The sequence below is a fragment of the Eumetopias jubatus genome, unplaced genomic scaffold, assembly GCF_037043125.1.
Source record: "Eumetopias jubatus isolate StellerSeaLion01/CBP00866 unplaced genomic scaffold, mEumJub1_p1.0 scaffold_8, whole genome shotgun sequence".
Lineage (NCBI taxonomy): Eukaryota > Metazoa > Chordata > Mammalia > Carnivora > Otariidae > Eumetopias > Eumetopias jubatus.
Window position 1 is genome coordinate 13523138 of NW_028274814.1, and position 19185 is coordinate 13542322.

At 39.3% G+C, this 19185-nt stretch overlaps 1 protein-coding gene across 1 annotated transcript in view; it reads left to right on the plus strand.

Annotated features, from left to right (window-relative positions):
• CUNH10orf67 (chromosome unknown C10orf67 homolog) overlaps nt 1-19185 on the plus strand; it is a 155141-nt gene that overhangs the window by 24108 nt on the left and 111848 nt on the right. The gene's annotated exons all lie outside the window — the stretch shown is intronic.

A 19185-nucleotide genomic window follows, 5' to 3' on the forward strand; every position in this document is an offset into this window, starting at 1 on the left:
GCTAAATAAATGAATATTTCACATATTCATGACACTCCTTGGTACTGGTCATTTGTTCTCCTTTATTATCTTAGTATTTAGGCTTGTAGGTTTCTGACCACGGACTGTAGATACGGTAAATTGCCTTTAAGATATCTATAATAATTGTCAGTATTTGTTATGTTGAACTGTATGAAATTGCCACTTTTGGGGCCCAAAATGTCAAATATCAGCAATTTCATATGGCTCAACATAATAAACATACTTATCTTAATGGATAAAGGCAGCAACAAACTACATAAAATATTAGGCTATAATAACTTAAAGTAGAAGAAATTCATCTTCAATTTAACCAAGCATGTGTTGATTGAGTACTGTGTGCTAGGATATGGTGCATACTGACATTACAAAGATGAAAGAGAGATGAATAGGGGTGAATTATAAACTCAGCCATAATATACTTTGTTCACTGCAGAGATAAACATACAACAGGAGATATGGAAGCACCACAAAGGGAGTAGTTATTTCTGCCTTCATGCTTTAGGGAGGCTTCACAGAGAAGATATTTGTGCTGAGTTTTAAAGTAAATTCACAGTTGGTAGATAAGAAATACAAAGGGATTCTAGGTAGGTGACATAGTGTCTCTTAGTCAGGATGTTCTTAGTGGCCAGTGATACATACCTAATTCACACTGGCATTAGTTAGAGGAGTTTATTGGTTCATGTAACTGTAAAGTGTAGTGATAGTAATGACTTCAGGAAAAGCTGGCTCTAGGTGCTCAAATAATGTTATCAAGAAACTGTCCATCCCCTGCTTCTACCTTCTTCTCTGACAGTTTAATTTCCAGGCAGGTTCTCTTCACATAAGAGCAACCTTAGACAGAGCATCTCTTTCTAGATAGTTCCTACAAGAGTCTCAAGACTGACTCTGACCAGTCTGGCCTAGTTATTGTCCCCTACTCCCACCACAAGCCAAGCCAGAGTGACGTACCCATCCCAGGAGATAATATCAAGGACAGGGTTTACCCAAATGGAAAAGAGAGGTTTTGATACTTAAAGGAGAGATGTTGGGTAGGCAAAACTGTTTAGGCAAATTGGCTTCCCACTTTCAATAGCGTGTGAAAAGGCAAATAGGACCTGGTCAGAGTTGCTTTTGCATTGCCCCACATAGTAGCCAGTAGCTATGGGTGGCTCTTAAAATGGAAGTTGAAATTAAATTAAAAATTCAGTTCCTGGGTTGCATTAGCCATAGATCGCCCAGCAATATTCTGTGAAACCGAATAACTTAGGAGAATTCATGAAAGTTTGCACAGGTATGTTTATTTTATTTTATTTTTATGTTTTTATTAATAACAGTTAAAGAGCTATGCTTTATTGAGTGCTCTCTTTGTGCCGGGCACCACACGAAGGAGTTTAGATGTATCATTTTATTCAGTCTTCACATGAGCAAGTAGCAAGAACTGGTGCCCACAGCAATTCTTCAATTTCTAATGTGGCACAGAGAGTGGTGGTAATAACAGGAACCACGTCATGGCCTCAGATTCTTACCTAGTGCTCTTACTAATTTCAAGGTGTAAATTAGGCTGCTACAGAAATGCCTGTGCTATCCGGTTCATCCAAAACATGGTGCCCAAAGATGAAGTCCAAGTATCTTTTGCCTGGTTCAGCCCCATGACCAGGTGGAGCTGGGAGTCCAGTTCCCATCTATGTCATGTCTCTACAGTTGTTCTGCAGAAAATGGGAAATGCTTGAAATTTTCTGAGCAGGAGAAAGAGAGGTGCCTTTGTGCCCTTCAGGATGGTTACTCCTGTAACAGTGTTAAAGGGCGTTGGAGAAATGAAGACACAGATGTACACTCCAGGAAGACAGAAACCACGAAGAGTTTCCTCAGTGCCCAGTACAGTGCTTGGATCTTAATAAATATTTATTGGAGGAAGATAGAAGGAAGAATGAGAAAGAAGGAAGGAGGGAAGATGAGCTACAATCTGTAGTTTAAGGCAGAATGTTGGGTAGCGGAAGGGAGGGACAAAAGGAATGAAGTTCTGCTCTAGGTTAAAAGAATTTAAAGAGACGTCTCACTAAATGCAATATGTAGGGCTAGTTAGTATCCTGCTTTGAACAAACCAACTGTTAGAAAAAAAGTTTCGAGATAATTTGAAAAATTTTATTATAGACTAGATATTAAATGATATTAAGAAACTCTGTTACTTTTGTTAGTGTGATGGTGGCATTGTGATTACATGAAAAAGAAAAGAAACCCTTAGTTATTAGAGCAGAACAGGTAGGTAAGTGTGTAACAGACTATCATAATTTTCTCTACCTTGGGGTATGTTTCATCACAAAAAAAAGCAGATTTATTTGAAAAAATGCAGGTTACTTCTTTCGTCCTCTTTCTTAAACACCCCCAGTGGCCTTTTAGAATTCAAGATGGAGTCCAAGCTCCATTGCTTGGTCTATGTCTTCCAGGCCGTGGGGACCCTGACCCCTTAGGCTCCCCAGGTTCATTCTGCTGCAGCTTTCAGACCCTCAAACCTGCCAGGTACATTCCTGCCTTACGGCTAATCCCTGGAACCCTCTGGCCTCCATCTTCATATTGTAGCTCAAAAGGTACCTCCTCAGGCTTCCTGTGACCATCACCACTCAAGGACAAATGTTCCACGCCAGTCTCTCCCTATTCCATTCTGTGGCCTTCAGAGCAGATGCCACTGCCTAAGATTCTCTTGTTCATGTTTATTTACTTATGAGTGTTCTGTTTCACCCCACAAGACTTTCGCTTTGGGAGAGCAGCCATCCTGGCTTCATACCTAGAGGCATGTAGCAGGTGTGAGATAAGAATATGTTGAAAGAATAAACACAGGAACAAATTAATGGGGAAGGGCTTTCTGAGCATGAATCTTTCCACAGAGACCGTAAAGGAAAATAAAAATAAGCATAAAATGAAAAACTTCTGTACAACAAAAGAAAGTAAAAATAGTTTGAAGAAAAATGAAGAACTGGGAAAATATGTGCAAAAACATGCAAATAATGTATTAGTATTCCTAACATATTGAGACTCCTACCAATCATTAAGATAATGCTGAATAGGGGCACCTGCATGGCTCAGTCGGTTAAGCCATCTGACTGTTGATCTCTGAGATCATGGTGGTGAGATGTAGCCCTGCATCAGGCTCTGCACTCAACAGGGAGTTTGCTTGAGATTCTTTCCCCTCCCTCTCCCTCTGCCCCTCCTCTCAGTTCACTCGTGCATGTGCTCTCTCTCTAAATAAATAAATAAATAACATCTTAAAAAAAGAAAATAATGCTGAATAGCCCATTAGAAAAATCAGCAAAATATATTAAAAAGATATTAAAATAAAAATATCTAAATGGCCAACAAACTTACAAAAAATGTTCAACCTTATTAAAAATAAAACAAATGCAAATGAAGCAAAAATACTGCTTTCATCTATCAGATTGGCAGAAATTTAAAGATTGATATTATCTACTCTTGGCAAGGTGTGGGTTAATGGGTAAGCACATATATTGTGGAAGCATAAATTGGTACCACCCATTTGGAAGAAAATCTAACAAATTCTAATAAAAATTTAAATGTGCATTTATTTTGACCAAGCAATCCCACTTCCAGGGGATAAAAATACATATACAATGATTAGCAGCATTATAATCCAGTTTTTAATAGAAAATAATGGACTAATACTACTTAATGACACAAATGTTAGAAAAATACCAGCCCATTTAAACGAAGGTAAATTCATATGTACTACTACGAAGGCATTTCCAAGATACATTGTAATTGAAAAAAACCTGACAGAACAACACAATATTATAGAACACGCAGAATGTCTGGAGAATGAGGGAGAAAAAGAAAGCACTTTTTTAATTTGAAGTTTCTGTATTTTTATAACAGTCATGCTTCCATTTTTTATAACATGTGTTACTTCGTAGTAAAAAGAAGTGTCATTTCAGTTGCAATACATTTCTTTCCCCCGACCCCCCGCCCTTTCTCTTTTTTCTTTCTTTTCCTTGACATTGACTTTTACAACAAATAAGGCAGTTGTCTTTCAACATGTCCCACGTGCTGTAGTTGTTAGTTTGCTTCCTCAAGGGGATGTGTCACTTGTTCTTCTGTTTTCCATATTTCTTATAAATTAGAATATAGCTCTAAAATCACGATTAGATTCAAATTCAAATTTTATACCTTTTGACAAGAATGGCTTATTGGCAGGGCTTTTAAAAAAGTAAACTTTTACTTGAAGTGTAATTTACACACATAAAAGCACACAGATTATAAATGTACAATTCAAATTTTTGTAAAAAAAAAACGAGCATACCCAAATAATCATTCTTTAGATCAAGAATTAGGATGTTATGGCAACTTCCACCTCTCCAAAGGTTACCGTGATCTGACTTCTGTCACAGATTTGTTTTGCTTATGTTTGGATTTTAATGTAAATAAAACCATACAACACTTGCTTCTTTATGTCTGACTTCGATCGTTGGACCTTACATTTGTAAAATTTGTCCATATTGTTGTGCATAGCAATAGTTTGTTCTTTCTCATTGCTATACAGTATTCTGTTGTATGAACATTCTTGTGCATACCTTTTTATTGTTTTACATAATCTCTACACCCAACGTGGGGCTCAAATTTATAACCCCAAGATCAAGAGTTGCATGCTCTACGACTGAGCCAGCCAGGTGCCCCTCTTGTACATATCTCTTATTTACGTAAGTGTGTATGTATGTATGTATGTATATAGAGAGAGGGCATCAACAGGAGGGGCATAGGGAGAGGGAGAGAGAATCTCAAGCAGACTCCCCACTGAGCTCAGAGCATGACATGAAGCTCTATCTCACGACCCCAAGATCAAACCCAAGCTGAAACCAAGAGTCGGATGCTCAACCAACTGAGACACCCAGGCGCCCCACATATCTTTTAATGCCCATATGCATGCATTTCTGTTGGGCATATACTAGAGTAGAATTGCTAGACCGCAGAGTGAGCACATTTTCAGTTTTAGTGGATGGATGCTATTTTTGAAGTTTTCTACTGTTTTTCTAAGTTACACCAATTTTTACTCCCTTCAGAGATGTGGAAGTGTTCCAGCTGCTTGACATTCTCAGTTCTACCGCTCTTTTAGATTTTAACTCTTCTTGTGAGTGTGTAGAGGTATGTGTTTGTGTCTGACATGTATTTTTTAAAGATTACTAAGGTTGCAGTGAAGAGAATAAATTATAGGAAAGCAAGGATGGAAATAAGAACAGCGGAAGTTTGTTTCAGTCATCTCTTTAGGTGATGGTGGTGGCTTGGAATAGGATGGTAGCAATAGAAATAGAATGAAGAGGGTGAATTTGGGATATATTTTAGAAGAAGAGCCCATAAGGTTTGCCAACGGGTCAGGTGTGGAAGGGAAACAAAAGGGTGAAATCGTGGGTAACTGCTAGCTTTTTGACTTACACAGCTGGATGGCTGGTTCACATCAGTGATTGGAGGAGTCTGGTGGAGGAAGAGTATGTGTGAATTCACGGGGTGGAAGTGGCTCGAAGTAAGCTTCCCAAGAGTAGGGCTCTTGGTTTGTACCTTTCACTTATGTATCCCAAGCACCTAGAATATTAATTAACACGAAGTAACTAATTAAAAGTATGTGTTGAACAAATGAGTGAATTAGACATCTTAGTGGTAATATCTGGCAATTTGTTGAATGTATGAGTTTAGAGGTCTATGGAGAGACAGGTTAGATGTATATGTATCTGGTAGTCATCATCGTCATAGTAGATTTAAAACCATAAGGATGGGATGAGATCACCCAGGAAGAAAGTGTATTTATACAAGGTTAGTAGTAGAAAAAGCAGGGGAGTCTGGTGTCACAGAGATCAAGAGAGGAGACTGTTTTAAGAAGGATGGAATGGTCAATGGTATCAAATACACTGAGACTTGAGTAAGCTGAGAGTCAAAAAGTAACATTGGCAGTATTAACACTGGCATCACTGCAGATCCCAGGAAGAACATCGCAGTCGAGCGAGCGATAGAGGTGGATGTTCAGTCGGAATTGGGGGTGGGGGGTGATCCAGTGTAGACTGAGGGCTTTGAAAGAAAGAATAAAGGGATAGGGCTATGGCTGGAAGGCTAGAGTGAGAGTTTAGGGTCAAGGGACATTTTTTAAAAGAAGGGGTACTAGAAAATGCATGTATAGAGATGGGAAAGGTCCAGAACTGAGGGATAAATCAATAATGTAAAAGATAGAAGATAGGGTGCAGGAGGGAGTACTGGAGAAGGCCAGAGCAGAGCGGATCCACCGCACAAGTAGAGGGGTTGTTCTTAAGGGCAACGGGGGGATTCTCCATCATTGTACAGGAGTGTTATGGGCTGGGGATGCGTGGGTGTTTCAGCTGGTTAAGCATCTAACTCTTGGTCATGATCCGGGATTGTGAGATCGAGCCCCACGTCGGGCTCCACACTTAGCAGGGCGTCTGCTTGAGATTCTCTCTCTCTCCTTCTCGCTCTGCCCCTCCCCCCTCTAAAATAAATAAATAAATCTTAGAAGTGTTACAGGCTGAATTGTGTCCCCCCCCAAAATCCAGATGTTGAAGTCCTAACTTCCAGTACCTCAGAATGTGACTGTTAGGAGGTAGGGCCTTTAAAGGAACCATGAATGGATCTGTGAGGTCGTATGGGTGGACTCTGATCCAGTTTGACAGGAGTCCTTATAAAAACAGCAGATTAGGACACAAACACATACAGAGGGAATATTCTGTGAGGACATAGGGAGAAGATAGTCATCCACAAGCCAAGGAGAAAGACCTCAGCAGAAACCAACCCTGCTGACACCTTGATCTCAAACTTTGAATCTCTACTATTGTGAGAAAATACATTTCTATTGGTTAAGCCCCCCAGTCCGTGGAGCTCTGTCTAGTAGCAGCTCTAGCAAACCCAGGCAGGAAGGGAGAACGGAGTGCACAGAGAGCCATAGGCAGCTTATAGATTTGGCAGTGAGCTGTAGGCTGGCTTCTGTCTTCTTAATGAAGGCAGAGAGACATGACCCCAGGCTGAATCTGAAAAAAAGGTGGAGGGACTGAGAGAGAGAGAGAAGAGAAAATTGGAAAATATTCTGTATTAAAAAAACACAGTTTTATGTTTTCATGTTTTAAATCTGTTTTGTACACATAGTTAGTTGGGTCTTACTTAACTTGCAGAGATTAACTTACATATAAATATCTAGTTTGCATAAATTTGATATAAACTACCTGACTGTATAATGATTTATCATTTTTAACTGGCCTTCATTAGGGGTGCCCAGGGGGCTCAGTCTGTTAAGTGGCCAACTCTTGATTGCAGCTCAGGGCATGATCTCTGGGTCCTGGGATTGAGCCCTGTGTTGGGCTCCCTGTTCAGCAGAGAGTCTGCTTCTCCCTCTCTCTCTCTCTGACATTCCTCCCCATTTGTGCTCTCTCTCTCTCTCTCTCTCTGTCTCAAAAAAAAAAAAAATTAAGATTATCCTTCCTTGTGGACGATACCACTAAAATTGACCTGTAGTTTTAGGTATTGGGTATTAGATAAGCTATCTCATTTTCTTTTCTTCTACAGAAATGGCTTGAATATTCTTGGCTTTTTGTCCTTCCATATACATTAAATTATGTATTTAGTGCTATATTGTACAAATAAACTCATTGAAAATTGTATTGGTTTGCATTAAAACTATAGACCATTTTGGGGGAAATGTATATTTTCCTATAGTTAGGATTTTTTTCCCTTTCAACACTAAATCTCCGGTCTTTCACAGCCACTTGACACCAGCAGGATGTCATAGAAGAGGAAAACTTTTTCCTCAACCCTCCAAGGTTCAATAAGTGGAATGCAAAAATCAAACTGATAAAAGACAAATTAACAGCAGAGAAAAAAATGATTTAATTAAGTGCTATGCAGGCAAGTTCACAAAGAAATGTGGCTTCAGGAGGCAGTCAGAATTTGCAGGCTTATTGCCATCCCAGAGGGCAATAGAGTGTGGAGAAGAGGCTAAACAAAAGAAAAGGGATGTGGGGGCTAGGGAGGTAAGTTACAGGAAGGTGACTAGGGAAAGTACGGTCGACAGGGATTGTTCAGTAAGGTTCATTATACAGATTCAAGTCAGTGTCTTCTCCATTCCTAAGAGCTGCTAAGAGTCCTTCTCCTCCAGGAGACCACTTTACAAATGGAAAATTCCCTTATAAATGTAAACTTCCTCTACAAAAGGAGTTTTATGCTGTTTTTAGGGTTTTTCCTGCCCCTCTTATTCCTCCGTTGCCTTTGAAATAATCATGCCAAAGGGACCTATTCTGGATTGTCCAAAAATTTGATTCAACTCTGACACCAACGATCCATAGCTGGTGCAGACCCCACAGGTAAAGGGCTCCATCCCACAAGACTGCCCCTTTTCAGATGCCAGTTGCGTGCAAGTCCCAGTACCTCTGACCAACTGGCTATAAATTTGGTATTCTCCACCCCACCCCCTCCCACCAAGGTTTGATAATTTCCTAGAAGGACTCCTAGAACTCAGCAAAGCACCTTACTTACTGTTATAGGTTTATTATAAAGGATACAACCCCAAAAAGCCAAACGGAAGAGATGTGTAAGGGAGCAAAACTAATTTTCCTTCTTTCCTGCTAGGTTTGTAGCTGAGCCCCACCCCCTCCCCAATAAATGACAGATTAACAGGAGAAAAACAATTTAATAACATGCATACCTACTGTATACATGGGAGGGACCCAGGAAAACTGAGTAACTCCACAAACTGGCCCAAGCCACCCCCTTAAATACCATCTTCAGCTAAAGACAAAAGAAGATGTTGGGTGGGGAGGAGCCAGTTATGGGAAGTGACCAGGTGAAGCACAGTAAACAAAGTTGTAATTGTTATGCAGATTTAAGTCCTTGCCTTGTCCATTGATTAGCATTTCTAGAAGTTTAGTCATCCTCTTTCTGGTACAGAGAAGGGGACACGCTTACAAATGAAGATTTTCCTTATAGGAGTCTCTTCCATGTCTTATGTGTGTATTCCTTTATACAAGTCTGACAAAAGAGTAGCTTCTCAATTTTCAAAGCTTCTCCGGTGTTTGCTGTTTTTTAAAAGTAATCAGCCTAAAATAATCCTTACGCCAAAGGGACATATTTAGGGGTGGCAAATTCTGTTCCCCTTCAGATGCATAGCACAGGTATGGGGCAGAGGCTTGAAGCTTCCACGACCTCTCCAGGTGCAGCACCCTCCCAGCTTCTAGTTATGTTCACCAACCCACAGCTCTCTGAATGCAGTCATTTGGGTTTTTGACAGAGGTCTCATGGTGTAGGACTGAATAAATCATTTGGCATTAACTCGATCTCCAGTCCCTCTCCTCTCCCAGGGGTGGGAGGATGGAGCTGAAAGTTCTAAGCTTCTAATCAAGGCTTGGTCTTTCTGGTGCCCAGACTTCATCCTGAAGCTATCTAGGGGCCCCCCAAGAGTGGCCTAAGGAGAACAAAAGGTAGTCCTATTGCTCTTGCCAAAAGTTTTAGGATTTTTGTACCAGGAACCAGGGACAAGGACCAGCTGTCTTCCGATGACACCATGCCTAAATTGAATCATCCAAATACCGTATATACTATAGTTCTCCATTTACTTAGCTCTTTTTTAATATTTTAAAATACAAAAAGAGCTTTAATGGTTTTGATGGGTGATGGAAGCGCCCAGAAGGCTGACCCATAACCTGCATACTTCTGATAAGGATCAAATAATGTACCAGTTGCTACTTTCTTGAAGGGTCTCATGACTGCCTGTAAATCTCACCAATAGTTAATATCAAACTGAGTGATAAGGACCGGAGAAATCTTGAAAAAGTAGTTTCACGAGCAGAAATTCGAAGAAGATACCTATGACCTAACACTTCCTGCACATCCCCTTCCCCTTAAGTACTAAGCATATAACCACCAGCTTCATACAGCAAAAGTGCAGCCCTTTCTGCCCACGGGTGCTGTCCCCGTGCTACTGAAACTTACTAAGTCGCACCATACAATGTTTCAAGAATTCTTTCTTGACCATTGTGCTCCATGACCCCCAACTTTTTTTCCCAAGTTTTATTTATTTAAGTAATCTCCACACCCAATGTGGAGCTCAAACTCACGACCCTGAGATCAAGAGTCACATACATGCTCCCCTGACTGAGCCAGCCAGGTGCCCGGCCCTACATTTTTATTACATTTATTCCTGAATACTTTTCTTGAAGACATAGTAAATACCTTTTCTTTTTTTTTTTTAAGATTTTATTTATTTATTTGACACAGAGAGAGGGAACACAAGCAGGGGGAGCAGGGGGAGCGGGAGAGGGAGAAGGAGGCTTCCCGCTGAGCAGGGAGCCCACGCAGGGCTCGACCGCAGGACCCTGGGATCACGACCTGAGCCGAAGGCAGACGCTTAACGACTGAGCCACCCAGGCGCCCCAGTAAATACCTTTCCAAAATTACATTTCTGACTTTTTCTTACTGGGGTATAGAAATGCAGTTGATGAGTATATATTGATTTTGTAACCAGCTATCTTATTAAATTTTTAAACTTACTTTAATAATTTATAGAGTCTTCAGAACTTCCTATATCAAGAGTTATATTAATTGAGAATAATTACATATTTGTTACTATCTTTTTCATCCTCATCCCATTTCTTCATTCATTCATTCATTTTTCCTTACTGCACTGGTGGTGCATCCAGTACAATGTTAAATAAGAGTGATGATAGCAAGCATCCTTATTTTATATCTAATCTTATAGGGAATGAATATAATGTTTCAACATTACATGTAACACTTGGTATATTACCAGGCTATTTTAAAGAGACTATTAAAAAAAAAATCATGAATCCATTTCAGTTTTATAAAATGTAGGGTTTATGCATCTACTAAGAGGTGCATAAATGCGTTCCCCTTCATGATGTTCCTCTTAATCTATTAACGTGGTGAAATTAATTAATTAATTTTTTAAGTGTTAAATCAACTTTACTGTCCTTGTGTATGTCCAACTTGGTCATGATATATCTTTTATAAAAAAAATTGTTGTTGAATTTAGTGTATTAATATTTTGATTAGGATATTTCAAATCCACGTTCATCAGTGAGGTAACCTGTACTTTTCTCTTTTTTATATTGTCCTTGTTGGGTTTTGGTATCAGCCTTATGCGAGCTTCCCAAAATGAGTTGAGAATGTTATCCTCATTTTGTTCCCTAGGAACATTTATATAAGATTGGAAATATTTCCTCCTTAAATATTTAGAACTACCAGGAAAAGCCAGCTGGGCCTGGAGGGTTAGATTGACTAATCGACATCTTTTGGATTCCTCATTCAATTTCCTTAATGATTATAAGACTATTGGGAATTCTATTCCTTCTGAGTCAGATATAATGAAATATTTGTCTAGGGCCTTGTCTATTTGATTTAAACTCAAAAATATGTTGGAAGAAAGCTTACTAATGTATATCGCCCTCAGATAAAAAATGTAATCCTATATTTTTAAACCCACTTTTTGTTACTACTTTATCCATTTCATTGAGTTTTAAAATATTACTTATAATATTTTTTTACGACTCAGAATTCTATTTGCACTCTATGCTTGGTTATTGGTTATTTTTTTATGGCTTTTGCTCATTGCTCATAATTTTAGTCCTGTTATTTCTATAAACATATTTAACTGTACTTGATTTATATTCTGTGTCTCACCATTTCCATCTTTGAGGGTCTGATAAGTGCTGGCTGTCACATGTGACATGTCATTACTTTTGGGTTTTATGATTTTTGACTGTGAACTCAGATTTCTGTGGGAATTCCTTGAGACCTAGAACAGACGTCAGTTTCTATGGAGATCTGTGTTTGCTTCTATAAGATTTCTGGGTCTGTGACCACTTTAATCTGACTTTTAGCTTGAGGCGTTTTAGACCACCCAGATGGATGACTTTGGGTCACAAGCTGTGTGGGTCATCTTTCATCTTGTGCTCATAAAACCTCTTTAGAAGACATGTTTTTTCCCTTCTCTGTACTCAGAGCCAAGTTTCCAGACAGGCAATTCCACTTTTGGTGGGGTGGGAGGGGGTGCACAGTTCAAGGTAGTTTTAGTTTGTTCTTACACTGAAGGAGTGGCCCTTTGGTGTCTCAACCTTAATGAGGAGGCCTCCTATTATTTAGAATTAGAATTACCACTTTGAGGAGGACAGAGGTGATATCTCTTCTCTGTGTCCTGCCGAGGAGCAAACCAAAGTTCACACAACCCTGGGTTGGCAATGCCCTGGAATGAAAGCCGGCTTCAGTGTGCAGCACACCTCTCTGGATTTCCGCATTCACTTCATTTCAGCCTAAGTACTCCTTTCTTTGTCAGCTTATAGATGCACTTCACCTATCCTATCTAGAATTTTTGTTGTTTACAGTGGAAGAGTAAGTCAGAATCCCATGACTTTTTTTGAACATGCTTTCCTAATCTTTTGTGTCTTCAACAATTTCTGGGACACTGACATACGTCTAGTGTGTGTAGCAAATGCTCAGAAAATATGGCAGAATGGAGCACCTGGCTGGCTCAGTTGAAAGAGTACGCGACTCTTGATCTTGGGGTCATGAGTTTGAGCCCCACGTTGGGCGTAGAGATTACCAAAAATAAATAAATAAGTAAACTTAAAAATAATGTGGCAGAATAAGTGACTATCACTCTTTATATGTACTTCTTGTACTTCTTAAAGTAGAAAGCCCTGACATGATTAAATGCTTTCTATTCATCAGTTTTTCATAAACATGTTCTAGTTAAATATACTTAATCAGTGTATTAATTGTAGTTGGTTTATCTAATTAAAGAATTGCTTTAATGATATAAAAGTGATTATTTGAATCATCCCTTTGGTTGTTATCATTGCTTTGATCCATGACCTCAGACAGCCTGCCTAATCCTGGCCACCCAGTTTGCGGAGGCTCAGTCACAAGAAAAAAACAGAAGACTGTTGGAAAAAAATAAATAAATAAATAACCAAAGTAAACACTTGGGTTAAGAGGTAACTTTGGTTAAGGATAAATGACTCTGCTGCCCTCTGGAGGCCACTTGAGGATACAGGTAACAAGTCCCTTTCCAGGCAAGGAGCAAGTTTTTAAATCTATTTAACTTTTGTAGAAACAATCTCTTCCGTGATTTTATAGTACCTCATCTGACACAAAAGAAAAGATTTTTCTAAAACTTACACCTGATTTAGCTATATTTTGTAGGAGCTCAGATTCAAGTAAGAAAACAAACTACTCTAGGTATTTCAAATACATAGGGATTTAATAAAAGGATTTAGGAGCTTATAAAAAACCCTTGGAAAAGTCAAGGAGATTGTCACTACCTTTTGTATTAACAAGCAATTTTCCCATTGCTTTTTTTATTCTTCCAGGTAAACTTTAGAATAATTTTGTTTTGCCACTCCAAAAGGCCCCCCTTGGTATTTTTATTAAAATTGAACTGGTTGGAAAATTATTCATGAATTTTGAAATTTGTATCATTTATAATATTCAGTCTTCCTATTCAAGAATACCTCTTGATTCACTTCTGTCTTACTTTATGTATCTCAATAAAGTTTTATAATTTTACTTATGCAGGTTATATTTCTTTCTCATACAACTAAGTGATTCCTAAGTATTATACTTTATGTCCTTAGAATATGGAATCTTTTTTGTCATATTTCAAGAATATTTGGGTATCCATGGAATCCTTTGGGTTTTTTTTAAGGTTTTCATTTATTTAAGTGATGCCTACACCCAACGTGGGCCTCAAACTCATGACCCCGAGATCAAGAGTAACTTGTTCTGCTAAGCCAGCCAAGGGCCCCAATCAGCTTTAAAGGTATAATTTACATTGCATAAAATTCACTCATTTAAAGCCTACAGTTCAGCGGTTTATAGTATATTTACAGAGTTGTGCAGCCATCACCATAATCTAACTTTAAAACATTTTCACCACCTCCAAAAGAAAGCTTGTACCCATTAGCAGTCACTCCCTATTCTTCTCTCCCCCTTTTATGGCCCCCCCCAACTCTAAACCCCTGGCAACTGCTAATCTACTTTCTGTCGCTACAGATTTACCTATTCTGATCATTTCATATAAATGGGAGTAAAATACATGCTGTTATTGTGATTGCTTTCTTCTACTTCACCAAAATGTTTTGATGTGAACCACTGATTTTTTTTTAAAGGTTTTATTTGACAGAGAGAGAGAGACAGCGAGAGAGGGAACACAAGCAGGGGGAGTGGGAGAGGGAGAGGCAGGCTTCCCGAGGAGCAGGGAGCCTGATGCGGGGCTTGATCCCAGGACCCTGGGATCATGACCTGAGCCGAAGGCAGTTGCTTAACCAACTGAGCCACCCAGGCGCCCCTGAACCATTGATTTTATAAATATTGTATCCAACCACTTTGTTGATAGATTTCCTTCCAAATGTGGGATCATCAGATCTTTTTTTTTTAATTGAAGTATACTCGGCATTTAACATTATATTAGTTTCAGGTGTACAACATAATGATTCAATATTTGTGTATATTGTGAAATGATCACCTCAATAAGTCTAGTTAACATCCATCACCACACATAGTTACAGATCTTTTTCTTGTGATGGGAACTTTTAAGACTTTTTCTCTTAGCAAGAGAAATATATGATTTACAAATATATGTATATATATGATTTATAAATATATGATTTACAAATATTTTCTCCCATTCAGTATGTTGTCTTTTCATTTTGTTGATGGTTTCCTTTGCTATTAAAAAGCTTTTTAGTTTCATGTATTCTCACTTGTTTAATTTTGCCTTTGTTTTTGGTGTTAATGCAAAAAATCATCTCTAAGACCAATGTCAGGGAGCTTAGTGCCTATGTTTTCTTCTAACAGCTTTATGGTTTCAAGTCTTAAGTTCAACTTTTATCAGACATTTTAACAGTTCTTGTTGATTCATTTGTATTTTCTAAGCACAAACATCTACTCATGGAAAATGACAATATTTATGTCTTAATTTCTCAATTGTATCTCTTTCTTTAACACTAGACAGACATTGCAGAAGGATATTAAATAATAAGACAGTGATCATTCTTTTGTTTTTACTGAATTTGATAGGAATCCATCGGTAACTCATAATTAAGTATAATAATGGCTTTTTGTTTGGAATAATTTGGAGCTGGATGGAAGGAGACTAAGACTAATAGTCTTTTGAGATGGGCTGTAAGTAGAAATATAATTACCTGTAGTTTTAGTGCATAGGGTGAGCAACTAAATATAGGATATATGTTTGTGGGGAAGGCTAAAATTGCACCAGAAAAGTAGGTCAATAAAGAGCTAACAAAGCCAGAGAGACTGGAAGTTGGATGTTAGGTATACACGAGCCAAGTGGGGATCCGGGCACCAGAGATTAATATAAGAAAAATCAGGCTAGAATGGATGAAACAGGTGAACTAAGTCCTAAGGCTGGGTTCCTCTATGACCCTAGCACAGTGTTGCCTGGGTTAATCAGGTCCTTTTCCAAAGGTCCACGTGGGATAGATCCTGTACCTCTCCCCTGAGTAGGGAGGGACTAGTTGTTTCTTTGCCTCATCAAGTGGAAGAATTGAGTGCATACTGTAAGGAGAGAAATGGGTTGAGGACACAGTCTTTTGGCATGAATGCATCAAGAAAGCCAATAACCAGCCTCACACTCCGTGTGATGAACGTAGCTCCTGGCAAAGAAGAGAGTTCTGTGACTTTTGTGAAGCTGAAGAGTCTGAATCAGTCTAAGAAATGTTGCTTTGCAGAGAAGCATCAAAGGTGAAGTTCAAATGAAGGCTGGCCGATGATTCTCAGTTCAGACTCTTGGGCATGGAAGATCATTTAATTTTGCTTTCTGGTTTGGAATATGCTCACTTCCTGTGCCTTACTGCATGAACTTGGATGCGTTTTTACATGATGGTCTCCCAGGTCTTTTAAAGAGAATTTTAGAGACTATGAAGCTCTATTCTTCTCCATCAACATGGGATGTTGAGGATTTTCTTATACACAGGGAAATTTGTGACTAGCCCATAGCTGTGCATAGCAGGTCCTATAAATATGTACAGAATGAATGTTGGTGGGTTTTCTTGCAGGGTTCTTCAAGTAGAAGAGACTCTTTGGGTGACATAGTAGGGGAGGAGGGTACTTCCCACCGTTCAAAAGTATTAGGCGCATTCACACCCCAAGAGTGCTTGAAATACAACCATTAGAATTTCATTTCCTCAAATCAAAGCACCACCCTCTCCTTTACGAACAGAGGGCTAAGGAATGAAGTTATTACCTTCTTAATGGATGTTCTTTTTTCTGTGAGAAAAATCTGGGACGGGTTGGAGGAGAGGGGGAGGGACAGAGAGATGTTTACATGGAGAAAAGTATACAGGGCTGTGGAGAGAGCCATGCTCCCTATAGACCTGCTCTGCTGGAACCTAATGCAGCCTGGGGCTGTGGTTATTCTTTTGTCGTAGGTGGTGATGGGCATTAGTTACAGAAAGGTAGGTGAAAATGCTTGGGAAAACGTGCTCATTTTCTCTAGGGTGATAATTAATGATAATGAAAGCCATTATCACCTACTGAATAATCTACAATGGCCCAGGGCTGTGCAAAGTGTTTCCTGTGCTGCATCATGATTTATTCTATTTCTCTAGAAAGACAAAAAAAGACTAGAGTTAAATTCAGGTGGATTACAGAAAAATGAAAACTTTCATATCTAGGTTTTTATTTCAGTGACCTCCTTCTTGGTTCAGCTATAATTGGCAGTCAGAAGGAAAGGTGAATGCAATGAACTCTCCTCTTCCACGGGTTCTCACATCGTTGGAGAAAACACTGATATCCATGCCTTCTCCACTCTGGCTAAGCCCCCCAACTCCTTAATGGGTCCTCATAGGAAGAAAACTCCAGACTCCTCAACGTCCTGCTCACCTTCTTAAAATATTCTGTAGCTTCTTAGCCCCCTCATAACAGGTGGGATAAACATGTAATCAGAACCGCCAGAAGTCTGAGAAAACTCAAACCCCCTGGAACACAAAGGAAAGTTTGCTCTCCTGAGTCTAGTGACTGGCCACAGAAGGCAAGAAGAGGCTGCCTGAAGCCGACTTCGGGTTCCGTATTTTTTTATATTTGTTTTCCATAAAATACAAAGGATGCTATTTAATTTAATGAACTTATTTATTTTAATATTTATTTTAAAGTACTTTAGAAGTCACAGGTCTTTTTTCAGTGATATGGAGATGTAATTGACATAGAGCTCTCAATGAGTTTAAGGTGTGACCTATATGTATTTCTTTTTTTTTTTAATACCAAGCTTTTTTTTTTTTTAAGATTTTATTTATTTATTTGAGAGAGAGAGAATGAGAGATAGAGAGCACGAGAGGGAAGAGGGTCAGAGGGAGAAGCAGACTCCCTGCCGAGCAGGGAGCCCGATGTGGGACTCGATCCCGGGACTCCAGGATCATGACCTGAGCCGAAGGCAGTCGCTTAACCAACTGAGCCACCCAGGCGCCCGACCTATATGTATTTCGAAGTGATTACCACAGTAAGTTTTGTTAACATACATCTCTTCATATAGTTACAAACTTGTTTTTCCTTGTGATGAGAACTTTTAGGATCTATTCTCTTAGCAACTTCCAAATATACTGTATGGCGGTGTTAACTATAGCCCTCATGCTGTACATTATATCCCCGGTGCTTATTTATCTTACAACTGGCAGTTTGTACCTTTTGACCATCTTCCTCCTCTCCCTCAACCCCTGCCACTTATAGACATTTCTTAAGTAGTGAACTAAATATATGCTACATTTCAAATACAAATGTTATGAACATAAAGAAAACAACAAATAAAAACAAAAGTGTATAAAACGTCAACATTAAACTCATAGTTCTAATATAGGGGCGCCTGGGTGGCTCAGTCGTTAAGCGTCTGCCTTCGGCTCAGGTCATGATCCCGGGGTCCTGGGATCGAGCCCCGCGTCGGGCTCCCTGCTCATCGGGGAGTCTACTTCTCCCTTTTCCTCTGCTGTCCCCCCCCCCCACTGCTCCTTCTCTCTCTCTCTCTTTCTCTCTCTCTCTCACTCGCTCTCTCAAATAAATAAATAAAATCTTTTAATATAAACTACTAGCAGATAAAATAAGTGTAGCTCAAAAAATAAACTATACTACATAAGATAGAAAATAATATAATCAATCTTTAAAAAAACAAACATGATCTTAAAAAAAAAAAAAGTCAATTGTTTTCGTCATTTAAGCCAGAGACAATTTCTGTGCCAAGTTTTCTACCTTCCCAGAAATCTCTTTCTGATTGTCATTAACTAGGAGAATGGAAAACTGCTGTAAGTTAACTTCCAGTATTTCCCCGTCACATAATCACATCTCTCCTTTGATGACTGCGAAGAGATCAGCGCAAACAGTGCATTGTTTCTTTTGCCGGACCGCAAGCCTTTTGTGGATAGCAAGTAGTAGTGTGCGGGCCAAGAAAAGCATTTCGGGTTTGTCCTCTTCTTTGCTTGGTAAAATATAGTTGAAAATTTGATGCAGAATTACCCAAACCCATTTCAAGGCTCTTAAAAATGCATTTGTTAAAATGGTAAAATGTTAACATTGTTTTTAAAAGTCTTTGAACTGGGAAAGTATTTATTCTTGCAATAGAAGCCTTGCTTTGTTGGCTGGCATTTTCTTATGCCTCTGGAAGGTGGGAGAAGTGTAGAAGAACCATATCTAATGAGGGCACTCATTTTAGATCCCAAATTTTAATGCAGCAACTACTACCAGGAGTTAAGTGATTTTTCATTTCAGATTTTTTTAAAGTCCTAGTCACAGTATTATGCAATAAAATACCAACATTTTGGTATTTGGAGGGGATTAAATTTTCTGGACTCTGACTTAGGAAACAAAGATGGGCCTCTGACAAGGGCAGGGTGCATCTCCTCAGTTTGGGAGGAACGCCTTCTCTGGATCACAGCTAATGGCCTGAATGAGGCTTTATGCTGAGGAGAGGGTGGGAAAGAAAACTGCCTAGGCGAAATGGGAAAAAAAGCTAACGTGACGAGTTACAAAATAAGTCACCGCAGACTCAACCATGACACAAAGCGAACGACGTTATCTTCCCCCTTACTTCCACACTGCCTGCCTTAGTCTCCTGGTGTCAGGTGTCGGCGGCATGGTCCAACTGGTCTCCCCGGCTGGGAAGCTAGCTGTCACTCC